The sequence below is a fragment of the Mesocricetus auratus genome, unplaced genomic scaffold, assembly GCF_017639785.1.
Source record: "Mesocricetus auratus isolate SY011 unplaced genomic scaffold, BCM_Maur_2.0 Super-Scaffold_100030, whole genome shotgun sequence".
Taxonomy (NCBI): domain Eukaryota; kingdom Metazoa; phylum Chordata; class Mammalia; order Rodentia; family Cricetidae; genus Mesocricetus; species Mesocricetus auratus.
This window is the reverse complement of record NW_024429211.1, coordinates 9,042,002-9,057,746: the sequence shown is the minus strand read 5'-3', so window position 1 is coordinate 9,057,746 and position 15,745 is coordinate 9,042,002. Positions and strand designations below refer to the sequence as shown.

General features: G+C 39.6%; 1 long non-coding RNA gene across 3 annotated transcripts in view; it reads right to left on the bottom strand.

Moving 5' to 3' along the window:
- The window catches only part of LOC106022177, a 139,567-nt gene that overhangs the window by 15,249 nt on the left and 108,573 nt on the right, over positions 1 to 15,745 (bottom strand). The window contains exons 5-6 of one of the 3 annotated variants that reach the window (XR_005871956.1): positions 12,949 to 13,219; positions 831 to 3,926 (exon numbers count right to left, since the gene is read on the bottom strand). This is a non-coding gene — a long non-coding RNA (uncharacterized LOC106022177). Of the gene's footprint in view, positions 1 to 830; positions 3,927 to 12,948; positions 13,220 to 15,745 lie in introns of those variants that run through there. The other 2 variants (XR_001197208.2, XR_005871955.1) reach the window with 2 other exon arrangements.

Sequence of the window (15,745 nt, the reverse complement as noted above, 5' to 3'; positions counted from 1 at the left end):
GGGAACTAAGGAAAGGAGGAGAAATGTCCTATGTAACTCATGATTTTATTCATTGATGTTGACAAGCTCAATTGGAGAGTTCAGCCTTCCTGTACACATGGAACGACCAAGTGCAAATTCACAGTCAGCGACTTGTATGCTTTACAATATCTTCACTGAGAGTGAGTGCCTGGAAAAAGGGGAGAGATTATATCAGACTGTGCCGTCCAGAGACTGTGCAGAGTAGATGGGATTTAATAATGTAAACAACAAACAGAACTTACAAAAATGCAGAGTGGGCCACATTTCAAATCTGAAAACAGTGAGCAGAACTATGAAAGTTTGAATATAGGGATCACGGTGACTTTGCTATAAGAAGTCAAGAGAAACTAGACTTACTTTCTCTAGCCAGTGTGGAGGTTATTAGAGGTGTTAGTCTTCTAGGCTATCCTTGTATGTGGGATCAAAACTATTAAATGTGTATTTTCATGACAAGCAGAATCACGGGACAATTCCTTCTCCTAGTGTTCTATCCCAGACATAATTTAGAGAACCAGAAGAAATCTGTACTGATCTAAGCCTCCTTGTGATAAATAGGCCTGGACTGGTTGGCAGTGCCCTGACTTTATTGTAGTGCCCAGATCGATAGCCTCCAACTCCTCGGACATTCTGAAAAATAGAAACAAGTCAGCCCACCACTGTGGGATGAAAAATAAGTTTTTCCCCTTGATGCTAGTTTGGGTGCTTTAGCTGCTAGCTGTCTTTTCTGCAGTTCACAAAGAGATTTTACAGTCAATAAAACATAATTCAAACAAAACCCTAGTTATCTACAGGAAGGCATAGTCATAGCATTCTCTCAAATATACTTTTATTAAAAATAAAACAAAATACCACAACCTTCTTATGACATGAACAAGAGGTGTTAATCACCAAAGATTCAAGGGGAAAGGACACCAACTCAAATCATCATGGCCAAAGTAATTAAAGCAAGCTTTTAAATAGCATACAAATGCTGTCTCTCTAAAACCAGATTCAAGAGGTCAGCACCAGACATAAGGAAAACAAGATTTTTGTAGTTTGGCAGGTTCCAACTTTGTTTAGCAGGCAAAACAGGCAGGGCTACAAAATCAGAACATAAGCATAACAAGTGAGTCTTAACAACCTCCTGAAACAAATACATGATGTTAAGGTGGTCTTAGCAAGGTAGTCACAACAATAGGTAGTCATGAAAACCTTTTGAAACAAAGGAAGGGTTGCAATATAGTTTTGAAACAAAGACATAATTGCTATTTCCTGGAACAGGCAATACAAAACCATTTGTAGTTAGGGTTATAGGTGGGACACAGGTCAATCCTTGAGAAACAGAGGTTTAATTATAAACAAGAATGAGACTAGTTTGTCTTTAAAATGACTTTTAAGCCTAAGATGGGGGAAGGCTGGTTCATCAGCATATGGTTGATAGACATACTGAATCCACAACTAAAATAAATGAGTTCTTCACTTCCTTCACATGAACTTCTAATTAATCTGAGTGATCGAATTATCATTTCTCCCAGTTCTTAATCCAAATGTTTGGTCTTTTCAAAAGGCATGCTAGCCAGAAGTAGGCTAAAGTCCTATGAAAGAGCCACAAAATAGTCTACTTTTCAGATGAAAATGTTCATTTTTCAGTTCCCATAATTATCTAAATGTTTGCTTTATTAAACATGAACATGACAAAATGAAACTTATGTAACAAATTCCTTTTCATAATAATTCCTACTAAATGTTAATTACACTTATTGTGCCAAAGATTTAGCTACAATTCTGTGCTTTCACTTAACATAAAAACATATTTGCTAAATACATTTTGTTAAAATTTTGCTAAATAAGTATATAGTTTCGCCATTTGATACTAAGATTATGTTCTTAAGTACTATGGGTCACCAACTGTGGCCATTTTGGTGTTCAAGGGATGTGCTGTAATAGGAGCAATGTTTATCTGAGTCGCCTATTCTACCACTGGGGAACATGATGATTTCCAGTCCTGGCCTGCTGCTGAGAGCCATGTCCAGATCCATGGCCTTGCAGCAACCAGGTTCTATATGGATATCCATGGCTTCTGAACTACTGATGGCTGTGCCAATGACCACGGGTCTGGCCTAATACCTGAGCCCATGTTGGTGTACCAGGGTCAGTTGCCACCAGAGCCATGATCATCTGGATGGCCTGTGCTGCCAAATGGAGCGATTGTGTCATCTGGTCCTGTGATACTGCATCTGTGGCCCAACAGCAGCCAGGGTCTGAGCTGATGTCCACAACTTGTGTTACTACAGGGGGTGATAGGACCCATGTGGGTTAAAATCTGAGGTGTCACTGGGATAGCTGGCCCTGCCCCTTGCTGGACACTGCAGTAGAAGAGCTGATCCCACCTACTAATGGGAGGGCTGACCTCCACATTCAGCAGAGATGGCACCACCTCTCTTCTACCCATTGCCCCCCACCAACTGGCTCAGCTACCACCCAGACCCATACCTTGGGCTCACACTGATATCTGCTCCATCTGTGGCCTGCTGGAGTTTTGCAGGAGACCCGTCCTGCAAAATGATAGCTGTGGCATCTCAGACTCGAGGAAACAGCAGGATATCTGAGAGGGGTTTCAGTGAGGGTCCAGTGATGATGGTGTTCCAGAGTCCTTGAACCAGACACATGACTCATTGCAATGAACATTGATTTTTGGGTGGGGCGCTGATTGGACAAAAGGTTATACTGTGTGACACACCGAGCTCCCAATGCCATAGGATGAATGAAGAGGTATTGGAAAGATGAAGGAGCGAGGTAGATTTTTGGTTGTTTGTTTTGTTTCTAACTAGTTTTGGAGGGGGGCATGTTGCACGGGCATGAGGCAGACTTGGAGGACTAAGAGGTAAGCAGGACTGGGCTACGTTGTGTGAAATTTCCAAAGAATCAATAAAGAATTATGCAAAAATGAAAGAAAAATAATGATGCATGGTGAATAATGCCTTGGGGAACTGTGAGAGAGGCTCCAGGAAAAAAGGCAGGGGGCCTTTTACCTCAGCTACATGTTGTTCACCGGATTGATTTTTGGATGTAATTTTGTGCCCCGTGTGCTAAACATTTACATTCAATTGATAAGACATGTTTATTCTTATTGGATGTCAGAACATAGCTGTAGAACCAAATCTGCTCAGTGCATCCTAAATCTGGATGTGGCCTTCTGCTTTGCTTTCATGTTTTCCAAGGTGTACTCTATAGTTCATGCCAGGCAATTTAAATTGATCTGTCCTGAGAAAGTTCTGGGAAAGGGCTGCTCTGTTAATATTTAGTATAGGCTTACTGACATTTATGTACATGTTTTTCTGGACTCAGGCAACCTTCCTTGAATCATTGCTTTGTTATATTTTCATGTGAAAGTGTACTGAAACCAAAGCAAAACTGTCTATAGCAGTAGACTGGAATCAGCCCCATTCTTTCAGGTCCTCAGATCCCAGGTCCAGAAGACAAGGCCTGCACAGATAGACCAAGAAGCCAGCACTGCTGCATATATAATATAACCTGTAGGAAAACGTTGCTACAAACAGCCTATAAAAAGTAATCTAACTAACCCTGTATATTAAAGATTCAGTTTCTCATAGGAAGGTAAGTGCTATACTTCATAAAGGATATTAAGCATAGACTTCATTTTCATTTTCAAAGCAAAGTAGCTTTGCTGCACTGAGTAAGCACACATGCAAGTAATGCTATACTAGGAATCACTGTACACAACTACTAAAGGCAGAGTCCCGGAGTACTGAAGATTTCCCATGCATAGACTGCACAGGGGGCACGTCCTCCCAGAAATTGTCTGGTTGGTCGATGAGCGTCAGCATGCACTTCCCTGTCACAGAATTCACAACATCCTTACACTGTCAGACGATCAGTGACATTCACCATCAAACAACGTGGATCTGGAAGCGAAGGATGAAGACTGTTATTGGAGAAAACCATTTAAGCTGACCAGCATAGACCACAAGTCTTCTTAAAAACAACCGAGATAAATGATAAAACCCCTTATGTCATGTGAGAGTGGGGCTTTTATTTCTATTTTCTGGAAGTATATCCCATAGTCCTTGCATATGTTTTTATTCTAAAAATTGGGCACAGCCTCCTGTCTAATCCCTCTTAGTTGGGAATCTCAACCTCTCTACAAAGAATCATGAAACAGTGAGGATACCAGGAAGCTGTGGCACAAAGTCTACTACAGTCAAAGAAAATGTTGCAGACAGCAACCTTTTTTCTAATGGTCAAGACACCATTAGTGGATGAGATGCTAATGGAAAACCGGGCTGATCTTCATATCTTGTAATTCATTCACTGAGTTCCTCCCCCTCCCATTGCTTTGTACAGAAATCTTGAGACATTGTTGCATTATAATATAAACTTGAGTATAATTCCAGGGTCACCTGGTGTGAGCCAGTGTGGGGTAGAACTGTCCTTTCATTGCAGAGTCCTCGGGATTGTGAGGAACCCCGGGAAAGCATGTTTAAACCAGTGCCTCTTAGAGCCTCTTTCCAGGTTAAGCTAGTTCAGTTCCCAGTGCATGAAGAGTCTCTTTAGCAGATTGAATTCCTAGACCCTTGTGTTAATTTTTGTTCTTTAATTGCATGGTGCAACTTGCTTTCTTTAGCTATTTACTGACTGTAAGCCTATTCTTTATTTCTTCTTTTTTTTTCTTCAAATTTTATAAAGCAGTACTTTAATGAATAAAGGCTATCTTTTCTTCTTTTTTATTTTTTCCAAGACCAACACATTCTACTGTTTATTACACATATTACATTCTTAAATAAAAATGTGTCACATAACATTTTTGCATAGATATCTTACAATATACCAATTTAAAAAAGAATTATGAAACAGACCAGTAACAAAAATAAATTTTTCTTCATTAATAATTTTGTAACATTAACATACAACCATCATATAATACAAATAATAGTTTTAAATCTTAAGGTTTTTGTACAGCAAAAAAACTTGACAAAGTAATATATATATATAGCTTAAAAAATAAAATGTCAAAAAAAAAGGCATAACCGAGGGCTATAAGACTGGGTACTTCTGTGATATATTATAAATACCAGAGAAGGCCTAAGAGAATGTGACGGAGAGGTGGGGGGAGGGAAGGGGCTGGGGGCAAGTCTTTCCAAACACGATTGTTAGACAAGTCCGGCAAAACAAAAATATATAGTGCAAACTTAAATTTCTCAAGCAACTGTGAAGAGGGTAATAGAGAGTAGAAAGAAAATTCGTGGTGACTGAGGAACCATGTATTCTGAGCAGGTATGAGGGTGCCAGGTGGTGGGAGGGGAGGAAGGGAGGCTCCAAAGACATTTAACATTTATTTTTGCCTCTGTGTTAGCAAGGAGATCTTGGCCCTAACAGGTGGATTTTTTTTTCCTCCCTGGAATGGAGCAGAAGTGAAAACGGAAGAAATCAAACTGTCTGAGCTTGGGTTAAGAAATGCATGCTGGGAAGCAAAACCAAAGAACCAGCCAATGAGCCCCCAGATCTTCAGGACCTGATTTACAGAAACTCTTCTGCGTCTGGTCCCAAGGGCTAGGATTAAAATGTCCCCTTTCCCCACAGACTGCTCCTCCCCTGTACATGGAACGAACTCCCAGTGGTGTGGATTTTATATATTGGCATTATAAGCATTCACCACCCCCCAAAAGAATTAGGCACTGGTGGCTACCCCTCTTAGACCTCAGTAGACTGTTTTCCTTCTGTGAAGGTACAGTAGGTACGCATGCACACCCATGAAGGTGTGTGCACACAACCACCCTCATTACTCTGACATGGGGTCCTTTTTATGGTAGTAGACAGAAGCTGGGGTCAAAGCTCACAGTTGAAAAACAAATCGTATAAATGGTCCCCAACCAAGAACACATCAACCTTCCCTCATGACCAAAGAGAGGGAGCCCTGTTTTGAATAAATATCTTGTTTGGGATATTTTTGAAGCAACAACTTTGATTTCACTCTCATTTTGGATATCTGTTTCTCAAGGACTTATATGCAAATACCGAACACCCGAAGAATGCAGTACTATATTGGTAGGATGCACATAAAGTTAATTGCGGCTTAGTTATCCGCCTTCTGGGATCTGTTACAGGAACCGAGAGAGGAGATTTAATTGTTAAAAACAAGAAAACTAAAGCCTCAGGCATTAAGTCATGAGACACCACATTTCATAGGAGCAAATTTTGCTTCCTTTGACATATTTCTGTTGTCCCATCTCAAAGGCTTCCAAAGATCTTCAAAGGAAAAACAGGCCATCAGGAAGGCAGCAAAGTACACTCAGGCTGGGCTCTCCAGTTCCAAATTAAGCATCATCCATGTTTCCTGAAATGCAACCTGAACATTCAGAACTAGGTACTCTCCTGCACCAACTTCTGCCACTTCTAGAAAATCTGAGGGAAATTTTTCATGAATTTATTTCATCCAGGTACTACTTACTGAATTTCCACTTGGGCAATATTCTGGATGTAAGGTTTCAGCCATATATAGGCACGAGGTCTCTTTCTTTAGTTTTAAAAGGGAGAGAAGGCAGACTGATTTGTGTACTCACATGGGTTGCATGCTACCTACCTTTGCCCTTGTGAGGAGGTAAAAGTAGTTCCTATTTTCACATTATGAAGTGACTTCCAGAGAGGAAATCACCAAGAACTATAAAAAACAACCAACTGAGGTTTGCACCGGCAATCTGTTTCTTTGGGCTTTCCCATGGGATGCAGGCAGGATGTTCTGAATGCATCGTTTAGCCCTGAACCCCAACCACCTTCGTTTTCCCTTGGATGCAAATAAACATGGATCATTTGGAAGCTTATCCTAAATTCAAGTCCTCAAATAAGCTCTTCTCTCATTTCAAAGAAGATTTTTTTAAAAACAAAAATAAAACCTAGGAATCCGTTCTGCTCATCAGGCATGAGGTTGACTGTCTTTTTACCCTGTTATCATCAGGCATTCAAAGATGGGAGAGGGTAGAGGAGGTGTGAGTGTGTGTATGTGGGGGGGGGGGGAGGCATGACGGCAGGGAGAGAGGAGTGTCCGAAGGACTTTATGAAGGAATTTGGAAAGAACAGGGAAATGGCCAGCATGAAGGTCATTTGGGGGTCTTCTTTTTTATTTAAATTAGAAACAAGCTTCTTTTACATGGCAACCTGAGTTCCCTCTTCTTCCCCTCCTCCCCTGCACTCACCTGCCCCCAACCAATCCCCTATGCCATCCCCTTTCTGCTCCCCAGGGAGGATGAGGCCTTCCATGGGGGATCTTCAAAGTCTGCCATAGCATTTGGAGCAGAGCCTATACCCTACCCCTTATGTCTAGGCTAAGAGAGTATCCCTCTACATGGAATTGGCTCCCAAAGTTCATTTGTATACTAAGGATAAATACTGATCCACTACCAGAGGCCCCATAGATTGCTCAGGCTTCCTAACTGACACCAACTTCCAGGGGGTCTTCCAGGATCGGTCCTATGCTGGTTTCCCATCTATGAGTCCAAGGTTCGTGAACTCCCAGTTGTTCAGGTCAGCTGTTTCTGTGGGTTTATCCAGCCTGGTCTTGACCCCCCCCCAACTAACAATCTAAGCAATGGTGGAGAGGTAGCTAGCTACCTTAAACACCCTTCCCCGATTATGAGATTGATGACTACTTTAAATGCCATCCTAGAGCCTTTATCCAGTAACTGATGGAAGCAGAAGCAGACACCCACAGCTAAACACTGAACTGAACCCTTGGAATCCAGTTACAGAGAGAAAAGAGTGATGAGCAAGGCTTTTTAAAGATAATGTCTTTCTGTGCAGCCCTGGCTGTTCAGAGAGTTTTCTACATAAATCAGACTGGCATTGAGCTCATGGAGACCCACCTGCTTCTGCCTCCCGAGCACTGGAATTGAATGTATGCACCACACTGCACAAGGCATAAATGAGGTTTTGTTTTGTTTTTTTATGGTGAGACCTCATGTCTAAATAGGTAGGATTATATTTCTTCTACAGCCATCCTCCTCCTCCTCCTCCTCCCTCCCTCCCTCCCTCCCTCCCTTTCTCTCTCTCTCTCTCTCTCTCTCTCTCTCTCTCTCTCTCCACCCTAAGGTAAGGAAAGCTACATTATAACGCACTAAATTGAGGCTTAGTGCCTTTTATAATTTAGGGGAGAAAACTTTCCTTCTTATTCTTTATTCTGCCTACTGGGCCCAGTGTTATCCAATGAATGTGGGGAATATGAAAGTATACTCAGATAGTAGGCAAAAATGTTGTAACACCTTTAAGAAAACTAGGTGGCTACTCTCATTAGCGTCTGCCTTACATCTGTCCATGTGACTTAGATCTAATAAAATGTACACATTTTGCTCATGTTTTCATTGAGTTTTAAATTTGTATAGCGCAAGAACCACTGTCCCAATAAACATCTATAACTCTTGTATCATTTCCAATAGTTTCCTCACATTTCTCTGCTGCATATTCCACAGCTGCATCAGAAAGCTCATATTTGCTTATAATCTTTAGTATCCCTAGGTCTGGTACCAGGCTATAAACAAAAACTAGCACACTCTGCACATGCTATGCCCACTTTATGTTTTCCAGAACATTACTTAATTCAATATTATCCTTTTTTGATATAGTCCTGAAATTAGAAAATGTATGTACCACATGGTCAGCATAAACTAACTTAAAACTGCCACAATGACTCTAAACACTGTTTCCACTTTACACTCTGAGCTGACATTGCATTGGGATCCCAGTTACTCTATAACTCTGAGAAGGTTAAGAATTGTGGGTTCCTTACATTATAACTTTTATTTAAATTCTCTTAATATCTACTAATCTAATTATTTACTTTCATATATTCTTTTGTAACAATGTTTGAGCAAGCCTTATATCCTCTTTAGTTTTTGATGAATATGTTTACCTTTTTTGATTCATTGACTTGTACATTTTCTTTATGTACCCTAAAGACAAATAATGTTTAAAATGTACAGAATGTAACCATTGTATCTCAGTTTTAAATTTCTCTTGCTGGTTGTTTTTGTATATCAGTTTCTAGGGAAAGTCTAAAGCAAGTCCACTGTATTTTTATCTGGAAGTACTAAATCTTTACCTTTGCATGACTTTTTTTCATATATTTGAAAATATCTTGTAGACACTAAGTAGGAATCAAGTTTAATTTTTCTACAGGGTCATCTGGCTATCTCCACATTATTGGTTAAAAATGCTTTCAATGCAATTCCTCTAAAATCAGGAACAAAACAAGGCTGTCCACTCTCTCCATACCTTTTCAACATGGTACTTGAAGTCCTAGCTATTGCCATACGACAACAAAGGGGGATCAAGGGGATACAAATTGGGAAGGAAGAGGTCAAACTTTCACTGTTTGCAGACGATATGATAGTTTACATCAATGACCCAAAGAACTCTACCAGGGAACTCTTACAGCTGATTAACACCTTCAGCAAAGTGGCAGGCTACAAGATCAACTCAAGAAAATCAGTAGCCCTACTATATACAGATGATAAAAGGGCTGAAAGAGAAATCAGAGAAACATCACCCTTTACAATTGCCACAAACAACATAAAATACCTTGGGGTAACGCTAACCAAACAAGTGAAAGACCTGTATCGCAAGAACTTTGAATCTTTAAAGAAAGAAATTAAAGAAGCCCTCAGAAAATGGAAAGATCTCCCATGCTCTTGGATAGGTAGGATCAATGTAGTAAAAATGGCAATTCTGCCAAAAGCAATCTACAGATTCAATGCAATCCCCATTAAAATCCCAGCACAGTTCTTCACAGAACTTGAAAGAACAATAATCAATTTTGTATGGAAAAACAAAAGGCCCAGGATAGCCAAAACAACCCTGTTCAACAAGGCAACGTCCGGAGGCATCACCATCCCTGACCTCAAGCTCTATTATAGAGCTATAGTCCTGAAAACAGCTTGGTATTGGCACAAAAATAGACAGGTAGACCAATGGAATCGAATTGAAAACCTGGGTATTAACCCACACACGTACGAACATCTGATCTTTGACAAAGAAGCTAAAAATATACAATGGAATAAAGAAAGCATCTTCAACAAATGGTGCTGGCATAATTGGAGACTGGCATGTAGAAGAATGCAGATCGATCCATGTCTATCGCCATGCACAAAACTTAAGTCCAAATGGATCAAAGACCTCAACATAAATCCAGCCACACTGAACCTCTTAGAAGAGAAAGTGGGCGGTACCCTTGAACGAATTGGTACAGGAGACAGCTTCCTGAATATAACACCAGTAGCACAGGCAGTAAGATCAACAATTAATAAATGGGACCTACTGAAACTGAGAAGCTTCTGTAAGGCAAAGGACACAGTCAGCAAGACAAAAAGGCAGCCCACAGAATGGGAAAAATATTCACTAATCCCACATCTGACAGAGGGTTGATCTCCAAAATTTACAAAGAACTCAAGAAGCAAGTCTCCAAAACACCAAAGGACCCTATTAAAAAGTGGGCTGCAGAACTAAATAGAGAGTTTTCAATAGAGGAGTCTAAAATGGCTGAGAGGCACTTGAGAAAGTGCTCAACATCCTTAGCCATCCGGGAAATGCAAATCAAAGCAACTCTCAGATACCATCTCACCCCTGTCAGAATGGCTAAAATCAAAAACACCAATGACAATTTATGCTGGAGAGGATGTGGTGAAAGGGGGACACTCCTCCATTGCTGGTGGGAGTGCCAACTGGTTCAGCCACTTTGGAAATCAGTGTGGAGATTCCTCAGAAAAATGGGAATAAACCTACCACAAGACCCAGCAACTCCACTCTTAGGCATATATCCAAAAGATGCCCATTCATACAACAAAGAGGTCTGTTCCACTATGTTCATAGCAGCTTTATTTGTAATTGCCAGAACGTGGAAGCAACCTAGATGTCCCTCACCTGAAGAGTGGATAGAGAAAATGTGGTACATCTACACAATGGAGTACTATTCAGCAGAAAAAAATAATGGAATCATGAGATTCGCAGGCAAATGGATGACACTAGAAGAAACCATCCTGAGTGAGGTAACCCAGTCACAAAAAGAGAAATATGGCATGTACTCTCTCATATATGGATTTTAGACATAGATCTGGGGAGTGCCAGCCTACAATCCTATGGCCAGAGAGTCTGGGAAACAGAAGCTTCATTTACTGGCTGGTTAAGTACTGAGCTGAACTCAAGAAAGCCAGTATCAGAGAGGGAGGACTGATGATCAAAGGGATTAAGACTGGGCTGGTTGAACCCCCAGAAACAGCTGACCAGACAAAGGTTAACTCTTGAATCCCAGGCATCAGCCTGGGAATCCAGCATGGGACTGATCAAGACCCCCTGAATCTGGGTGTCAGTGAGGAGGCCTAGGTAATCTATTGAGCCTTGGACAGCAGATCAGTACCCATCCCAAGTATACACACGGTCTCTGGACTCCCATAGAACAATGTGAGGTGCACTCTCACCCTGAACTCTTGGGGAAGGGTCTAGGCCCTGCCCTATATGAAATGACAGACTATGGACACCCCCATGGAGGGCCTCACCCTCCCTGGGGGAATGAGGGGATAACGGGGGGGGATGGGGGGGAGGGCATGGGAGGAGGGGAGGGAAAGTTAGAGGGACCTCGTACTGACTTGTGAAGCAACCTTGTTTCTTATCTAAATTTAAAATGGAAAATAAAAAAAAATATTAAAAAAAGAAAACAAAACCAAAAAAAAAACATTTGCGATATATTTTACATAAATATATTTTGAATAAATTTCAGAGCTTTGGAAATATTTTAATTTTACTTTATGCACATACATTTACAGTATATATTTACATAATTTATTTTTATTTTGTATGTGGTAATATTTCCAATATCATTGTGATCACTAGCGTTGTGAAAAATAAATATAGAATTTTTCTATAGTTTACTCAAGAGTGAAAAAAACAGTTTTTATTTTTAAGGTAAGTGTTATGCTCAACTAATGTAAGTAACTTTGATGATCACAAAAACAAGATGCCTAGGCAAAAATCATCTTTTGGGGGTATTTCTCAGTGATTATCTGCTTCCTGAAGTCCATTCTATGCTTATGCAATATGCAATGTGATTTTATTTTAAAACAGAAAATACCTAAAATGTAACACTACCTATGATCTTCCTGACCCAGTGTGTCTTAATGGTTACTAACACCACCTCTCTTTAGCAATCAGCTTGCCTATTCCTTAGCAAAGAACTCTGCAGTGTGTCTGAGTTGTTTTCCATAGTCAGATGACAGACAGCTTTGAAACCAAATAGTAACACTGACTCCAGAATAGAATTTCATTATACAGTTTTCATTCCTCTTGTCTTACTAGATTGTTTTAAAAGTTTCAATTGTAACATACATCAATCATGTAGAAAATAATAAAGCAAGCACTACCCACAGCACTGTAGATCTATTTCATCCTTTTGTTCTCTCTAGACACAGATTAATAGATTAATTCAAGAATTCAGTTCTTTAAAATGGACCTTGAAAAGTTGTTTAATAAGTGACTGGTTTGCCGAGATAAATAGATATGAAGGGATTTTTTTAGGCAAACAATGGTGTTATTTATGAGTTTAGTCTTAATCTTTCTCTGGTAAATACTTTCTGAAACAAGCAGCAAATGCATCATATGACAGCTCAACAGCAGTGGATAAGGGGAGTGTTAGTTTTGGCTACTGTGTGTGTCAGTGTGTATGTGTGTATGTGTGTGTGTGTGTGTGTGTCTCTGTGTGTGTGCCAGCATGCACACGTACAAGCATTGAGTGTGCAAATGCATGTGTGTGTGTTTAGTCTGCTATCTTATAATTCCATTAATATTCAACAATTCATCAATTCTAAAGCATTATAAATGTCAGGTTCTTATTTATGTATGAAGAAATAGCTCTAGGCTGAGTGAACTAAATTTCTATGAATAGAAACTCACCCAGGTTTAGGGACTCACTCATAAATGCACACTTCATTATTGTTGAAACAAAATAGTCTATGATTTTGATAGTTTCCAGATTTTTGATAAATAAACATTCCCATTTTTCTCCATTGATATTCCTTAGTATCACTCTTGCTGATGTGTGATTATGAGCTTTCATATTCGTGCTCTAGTAGATCATCTTCATCTGCATTTTACCTGTAAGATCACTGCGTATTTGTGAAGAGGTTGATGCAGCCATTACTCTTCTGTTTGCAGGTCTCAATAGCTAAAGGAAAGAAAACAAATAATGTAAATGAAAATACTGTTTGCTGCTGTAAGATGTACATTTTATAAGCTAAATATTTTCAGACAGTTTCACTACTCTTGTGTTTCAATATATTTTATCAAAATTTATGTCGTTGAGGGATACAATCAACTCTTTCCAATTATCTGGATTCAAAGCCTATAGGTAATTGGTATTTTTCTCAAAACATTCTACCAAGTGTTGCTTCAGGAATTTTCAATTGACAGCCAAAGAGACATTGTTTTGTGTCAAGATGAAAAATAACCTGAGCTCAGTATTGATGGGCTATAGCAGCCACAGCAGCTAACTGTGTGTGGGTGAGTCCTGGATTTGCTATTATCACTGCCACAAAATTAATCAGAAAAATGACAGGCCATGCCATCCATTGCTCACTGTCCTTCCCGAAATACTGAAACAGTCCTAGAAGAAATGCATACTAAGTAAACAAGAAGTCAATGCTAAAATTAACTGTAAAATATATGAATTACAATGTGTGAAGATTCCTATTAATATTTTTATAAACCTATGACTACAGAGTTTTCACGCAACAAAAAAATGAATAAAATATGTAATGTAAGATATAAGAGTCATGTAAGGTGGCTCAGCATGATGACCTGATTTTTATCCCCAGGGTGGAAGGAGAGAAAGAAGTCCACATAAAATACAAAAAACTCAACACACGTGCTGGGACACATGTCCACATATACACACCCACAGGTGCATTCACACGTGTAATGAAAATGAAAAAAATATATACGGCCTGAATTCATTGTGGAGAACAAAGAACCAATATTGTGGCCTATGGATGCTATGGACAGGGAAGGAGTCCCTGGAAGCTTAGAGGATTATCTTCAGTTTTCAGGGTTGAGCCCCTCATTACTATGAATAAATACTACAGCGTCTTAGGGAATCACAGCATTGTTTAAGTCTTGAGTGATAAAGGAGTAAACTCAGTAATGCCTTCAATACTTTACAAAGTTCCCAGAGGAACTTTTCACAAGGCACTGAAGAGAGATTCCACTTAACGCTTCTATATAAGAAACACAACCTTTGTCTGTATTTCAGCATGCTATACACACTTTAAACAGAATTAGAGCTCATCAAAGATAATAGATGGATTTGTTCCCATTTGGATTTAAATTTACTGTTAGAAGAGGAGGCTTATCATGGGCATATGAACATCTCATGTATATATGATATCCACTTTTAAGTACCATTTTCCAATTATACTTTGCAAGAGGACATCAGCATGGCGAGCATTTGTTTACCTGGGAACACCTTGGTTTCAGAAGAGACAACTTTGCTTAATGGGCTATATGAACTCATTTTGTTCAGTTTTGTTTTTCGAGACAGGTTCTGTTTGTAGAGCTCTGACTGCACTGGGATTTGTTCTGTAGACCATGTGGGCCTAAACTCACAGAGATCAGCCTACCTCTGCCTCCCGAGTTCTGTTATTAAAGGCGTATGCCACTGCCTGGCCAGTGAACACTTTTTTTTTAAGACTTCACCTTTGCCTTGATCTGAACAGGCTCACACTGAGATGATGGACATGGTATGCACAGGTGACTGCTTAAAAATAAAGTAGTGGTAGAGACAAGGCTCAGCGACATTCTTTCTGGCCTTCCGGAAGATTCAAGTTCTATAACTTCAATCACATCAACCCTGTTATTTTGGGGGGAAGGGGCAATCCAGGTTAGAGTTCTACAGACCTGAAGTACAGGGCAAGTTACCGGATGCTATTCCTAGTATTTTGCCCTTTCTTTTCCCAGTATTGTCCTCATTGGCATATTTAGGACCCTTTACTAAAGTATCATTGACTATTAAAATAAAGTTTCAATGCAAATTTAACACACAAGTAAAAAAGGCAAAACATATGTGAGTTTAAATCCTATAGTGTATATTTTAGGCATAACATTTTTCTAGATTTAAAATGTACTTCTAGTTACAGTTTTGTATACTTCCTGCAAGTTAATTACTTGCATAATCATGTCATATTCTTGTATCACCTGGACAACAGTATCATGAGGCAAAATCATTTTCAGTTGCCAAGCATTTTCTAAACAAATGTCTATATTTATCACCATGTACCACTCAATATATATTTCCTAACAGTGAACTCATATCATCCTTAAGACAAGCTCTACACAATTTCATTATCGCTGATGTCTTCTAGGTGGAATCTGAAGTAAAAAAAAAGAGAAAGTAATTTTCTAAAATTTTTATAGGAATTACATATTGAAGCAGAAATTCAAGTGTAACCATTTTGGCTTTAAGCCAGAGATGAGAAAGGCAGTGTTACAAATAGATATTACATTAATGTTTCTTTCATCCACCATTATTTGTAATACTGCCCTTGGACACAGGCTAGAGAATCCTCTTCTGGCTTTCATATTTCAGCAGAACCATTTATCTCTCCATGTGTTGTGAAGCCCTGGGAGCCACTGCTGCTGTGTCTGAGTCTATACACTCCTGCATCCAAGCCTACTTAGCATCTACAGCCGTATGGAG